This window comes from Ailuropoda melanoleuca, chromosome 12, assembly GCF_002007445.2.
Source record: "Ailuropoda melanoleuca isolate Jingjing chromosome 12, ASM200744v2, whole genome shotgun sequence".
NCBI lineage: Eukaryota > Metazoa > Chordata > Mammalia > Carnivora > Ursidae > Ailuropoda > Ailuropoda melanoleuca.
In genome coordinates, this window is record NC_048229.1 from 39470532 (window position 1) to 39476325 (window position 5794).

Here is a 5794-nt window from a genome sequence, read left to right on the forward strand (position 1 = left end):
CACACACACACACACACACAGAGACAGAAAGAAAGAAAAAAAGAAATGGGACTTGACCAAGCTGTAGAGATTCCAGAATTCAAATCCAGTGGCTTAGAAATGAAGGAAAAGTGGTAATCCCAGATAGGATTAGAAAAAAGGTGTGTGGGAGGAAAGATTTTCTGAAGATAAGATGAAATTGCCCAAAGGAGCCGCTCATTCTCAAACCCACAAAGCATAAACTACCACCTTAAGAAAATAGGAGAAAGAAAAAAAAAAGAAAGAAAGAAAAGAGAAGAGAAATTCTGCTATGCACCTGAAAGCTAATCCACAAATGCACAAATAAGAAGAAATTCCAGAAATATTTGGAGACGGATATGCTTACCCACTGAAATCGGACTGCTATAGTTCTGTAACATCACATCTCTGTACAAATCCTTCTGAGCAGGGTCCAGGCATTCCCACTCTTCCTGAGAAAAGTCTACAGCCATACCCCTGAACATCACCAATCTCTGGAGAAACAAATCCATGTAGTACTAGTGAAATTAAAGGAAATATTTTAAGATGGAAGAATCAGAACCATAAACGGACACTGAGAGAGAAGAAAGGGTGAAAGGCTGGTGCTAGAAGTTTGTGTTATAATACAGCACAGTAAGATAGAGTACATTCATGTAGCTTAAGCATAGTAGGACTTTTCCATTATCCTTATATGCCTGGAAGTAAACAAAATCTATGTAGAGATTCAATAAACAAAAAACAGGGTCACCTGGGTGGTTCAGTCGGCTAAGTGTCCGGCTCTTGATTTTGGTTCAAGTCATGATCTCAGAGTCATGAGACTGGGTCCTGCATCAGGCTCCACATGGAGTCTGCTTAAGATTCCCTCTCTCCCTCTCCCTCTCCCTCTGTCCCTCTCCCCACCCCACCTCACCGCCAATCGTGCATGTGCTCTCTCTCTAAAAAAACAAAAAAACAATGTTTATAAAATACAAAGCAAACTATAGGCTTGGTAATAAACAAATCATTAAAAAGTGAATTCCTCATCTCCCATGAAGGACTAAAGAAGAAAAAGGATTTTTCCATTAACATCTTATAATAACATTTCCTTCTTGGAAAAGAGAATTAGAACAAAGAACTAAAACATGGCTAGCAAGAAAACTTCAGAACTGGAAAGAGGAAGGCTGGGCCTTCATTTTACTGTAATTTTTATTTTTATTTTTAAAGATTTTATTTATTTATTCGACAGAGATAGAGACAGCCAGCGAGAGAGGGAACACAAGCAGGGGGAGTGGGAGAGGAAGAAGCAGGCTCATAGCAGAGGAGCCTGATGTGGGGCTCGATCCCATAACGCCGGGATCACGCCCTGAGCTGAAGGCAGACGCTTAACCGCTGTGCCACCCAGGCGCCCCTACTGTAATTTTTAAAAAACAAACTCAAGCTTACAGAATAGTTGCAAGTACAGTAGAAAGACATGCCTCATACCTGAATACTTTAGAGTGTGTTTCTAACAAACAAGAACTTTCTCATATAAACCATCACAATCAAAATCAGGAAATTAATATTAATACACTATTGCCTATCCTCAAACAAACCATGTGAATTTTGCCAATTGTCCCAATAACGTCCTTCATGGCAAAATGACTTCAATTTCATGTCACGTCTCCTTAGTTCATTCTGTCTGAATCACCTCTTCAGTACTCTCTGACTTCCATGAATTTGACAGTTTTGAAGATTATGGGCCAGTTATTTTGTGGAATGACCCTAAATTTGGTATTGCCTGATACTTCCTCATGATTAGATTCAGAATACACATCTTTGGTGGGAAGGTCACAGAAGTGATACTATGTTCTCAGTGTACTGTATCACATGACACACAACTTGTCCCATTACTGATGATATTCACTTAGATCATTAAATTAAGGTGGAGTCCGTCAGACTTAGCTAAGGAAGAAAGTTTAACAGTACATAAGTAAATATTCCATTCATCAAATTTTCAATATATTCATTTATTTTTTATATCAGTATGGATTTGTGGTTTCTCACTGTCTGAGAAGGGAATTACAAATAATGAAAAGGGAAAAACTAGAATAAATACTGTGGTGTTAGAATGAAATTAGAGGAATCGGTGTGAACTCATGGTTTCTAACTCATGAATTTTGGCTCCTAAATACTATTTCCCACTTAAAAGGATATTGAGGGGCACCTGGGTTGCTCAGTTGGAGGAACATGAAACTCTTTATCTTGGGGTCATGAGTTCGAGCCCCATGCTATTCCATCATGTGGATACAGAATGATTTACTCATAATTTATCTATTATTGTATGTGAACTCTGGACTAGGTCTTTATACTACATAATTCTCCATATCTCTAAGTATATCCATGAAATAAATACCCAGAAGTAAAATCACTCAAAGTTAAAGGTCATTCCCAGGTATTACATAGTTTTTGATTCTAAACAAATCATTCTAAATCTTTTGAGGTTAGACTCCCTTTGGTGGACATTATGAAAATATAGATTCTTTCCTCATAAGATGGAACTGGACTTTTGGGGTGCACCTAATCACTGTCCAATGAAAACATAATACAAGCCATACATGTTAAATTTTCTTATAGCCATATTTTTTAAAGTAACAAAAGATAAAATTAATTTTAATAATATACTTTATTTAATCCAATATTTTCAAATATTATTTCATCATGCAATCAATATAAAAGAATGATTCATAGGATATTTTACATTCTTTGTTTCCTACTAGGTCTTTGAAATCCGAATGTATTTTATACTTACAGCACATCTCAATTCTGATCAGTTACATTTCAAGGGCTCAATAGCTGCCTGTGGCCAGTAGCTACCACATTGCACAGCACAGGCTCAGTGTCATAGCTCCCATCATTCACTCAGACAGGAACACCTAGGGAAAAGATTCCTGAATAGATCTTGATTAAGAATTCTCAGGAGAAGGAAAACAAACACTCTCATGCTCTGAAAAATAAGGAGGCAACTTCAGAAAAGCAAAGAGCCACTAACATTAGAGTTTATAGATCATCATTTCTTTCCTTGTCCTCTGTGCACCTTTCTTGGAAATGGGCAGAAATAGGGGAAGGAATCATGAAATATGGGCCCCTGCTTGTAACTCAGAGTGACCAAGAAAAATCACAGCCTCAATCCTTCCCCACTTGTCACAGACCCACAGAGGGAATCTAGGCAAGGAGGCCCTCCCAGGATTAAAGAAGAGCCAAATTCTTCTACAAGGTGGTCCAAGGTAGGGCAATTCGGAGGATGTAGGGGATCTCCTCCTCCTATTCCAGAGTTAAACTGGTGGAAACCTCCAACTCTAAGTTTCATTCTAAGACCTGGTATAGAGCATGGAGACTCTTCACCTGAAAATTTTACTCTGGGCTCATGTTCTTCCTTGGGGGTGATTTCTATGAAACTCTCCTGTCACAATAAGGTGAGAGGGCAGAGGGGCAGCAGAGACCCCACAAACTTCTAGAAACTCTAACATTCACAGTTAGCCTCAGGGTGCACATCACTCCCATAATGCCCAATCTGTGTCAGCTCCTAATAGGATACGGATTGGAGATGCCAAGAGAAAACTGTACAGGTGCTGCTCACGTGAAGGTGTAGAGGCACTGTTGTGAAGCAAGGGGACAGGCCCGGGAGAAAAACGGGATTGGCACTAATACCAATCCCAGTAACACAAATAAGAATCTGTACCTATCCCCTGCCAGTTACATTTCTATGGTCAAATAATCACAACTTCCCTCACGGTCTTCAAAATCCCCCAATGTACCATTGCACAGACAATAGAGATCCCAGAAACACTGAAATGAAGACAGAAACCTCCCACACCCACTCCCCTCACAGCCAAACTCTTATATTGTTACACAGGGTAACCACACTGATAGTCACCCTCACAGAGATGCAGAAGCACCACCACACAGCCACAAACCCATCATTAGAAACACTGAAATGAGGACACCCTCCTCCTCATTCCCAGTCCATTCCCAGCCAAATTTCTACCCATTCAGTAACACAAACGGTGACATACAGCAACACAGACGGTGCCCACATTCGCAAAGATCCACAGAAGCACTATCACGCTGTCATAATTCAACCAATATATATCCCAGAGACACAATTATGGAGATTTATAAAAATAAAATCTTTAAAAAAAAATGGGGCACCCGGCTGGCTCAGTCAGTGGAGCATGCGACTCTTGGTTTTGGCGTTTTAAGTTCGAACCCCACGTTAGATGTAGAGAGATTAAAGTCTTAAAAAACAAAAACAAACCCCAAGTATGGAGATATGGTCATACCATCTCCACTGCCCTTCACCTCCAAACCCTTACCAGAATAAATAACATAAATGGTCACATGCAGTCACTATAATCACATTCATACAGCCATACCACTACACTCTCACTAGCTGGACAATACAAATATGAAGACAATCCCTCCAATACACAGTCAATAACACAGACAAGAGACACACAGTCCACGTTGTCACAAACGGTCACACGCATAATCCTGCAGTCACAATCAGGCAAGAATCACACGGCCAGCCAGCGCCCCACCCCACCCCTGCATGCGCGCGCACGTCCCCGCCCCGGGCTCCCGGCTCCCTCACCCACCGCCTCTCGTAGGTGGGATCGGCCGGCTTCAAGCTGCATGAGCGAAGCTCCCCGGAGGACACCGGACCACCGCAGCCGCGAAGCCGTAGCCCTGCTCCTAGTCAGGGAACTGGGACAGAGAGTAGGCTTGGGCACAGAGGTAATGTAGGCCAAAGCCCCGAAAGTCGCGGCCCGCGCCAAGCAGGGCGGTAGATTCGGCCGGGTGACTGGAGTTGCCCTGAACTGCGGGGCCTCAGGAGACCCTGAGTTCACTCACCCTGGGCACCAGAGATTTAGCCAAAGCACGAATGGGGGCCCGTGGTAGCCTCGAGGAGGAGAAGGTTCCAGGAAATGTAGGCCGGGGCTAGATGTCATCCAGAGGCGCGGTGGACCCTGTGAAATGTAATCGTGAGTCGTGCCGGCCTCGACCACCTGCCCTCTCCGCGTCACCTGCCACGTTGCTGTGGCTGTCCCTGCGCAAAGCGGGCCCTTCCGCCCACAACTGAGCCTCTTCCCTCCGCTCGGATCAATTCACGCCCCCCAGGCGCGAATCAGTGCGCTGCGAAGACATGTGGTAGTCCCAGGCAAGGGGAAAAACCCTCCAACTCTGAGCCGAGGCTGTGGTTATGGGAAGTGGAGGGAGACAGCTGCCAAAGGGATTCAAAGGAGAGTGTGGGATCCTTAGCGACAGACCCTATGACTCTGCATATATAGTGATACATTACGCCTGTAGGGGGCAATGACGGAGGCTCCATTTCAAATTGTGGGTCAAAAATCAGAAGAAATAAAACAGGAGCGCCTGGCTGGCTCAGTAGGTGGAGAAGGGGACTCTATCTCGGGATTGTGAGTTTGAGCCCCAGGTTGGGTGTAGAGATGACTTAAAAATAAAATCTTAAAAAAAAAAAAGATGGGTTGCCTGGATGGCTCAGTAGTTAAGCATCTGCCTTCTGTTCAGATAATGATCCAGCGTTCTGGGATGTATCCCCACATCGGGCTCCCTGCTCAGCGGGAAGCCTGCTTCTCCCTCTCCCACATCCCCTGCTTGTGTTCCCTCTCTCGCTGCCTCTCTCTGTCAAATAAATAAATAAAATCTTTTTAAAAAAAAGAAAGAAGGAAAGAAAAAGAAAGAAAGAAAGAAGGAAGGAAGGAAGGAAGGAAGGAAGGAAGGAAGGAAGGAAGAAGAAAGAAAAGAAAGAAAGAAAGAA

The 5794-nt window shown here is 43.3% G+C and overlaps 1 long non-coding RNA gene across 1 annotated transcript; it reads right to left on the minus strand.

Moving 5' to 3' along the window:
* Positions 1 to 373: 373 nt before the first annotated feature.
* Positions 374 to 5183, minus strand: LOC117795156. The gene is made up of 3 exons (XR_004618995.1): positions 4611 to 5183; positions 2765 to 2888; positions 374 to 491 (listed from the first exon to the last, which is right to left on the minus strand). It is a non-coding gene; the product is annotated as an uncharacterized LOC117795156 (long non-coding RNA).
* Between the last annotated feature and the right edge of the window lie 611 nt (positions 5184 to 5794).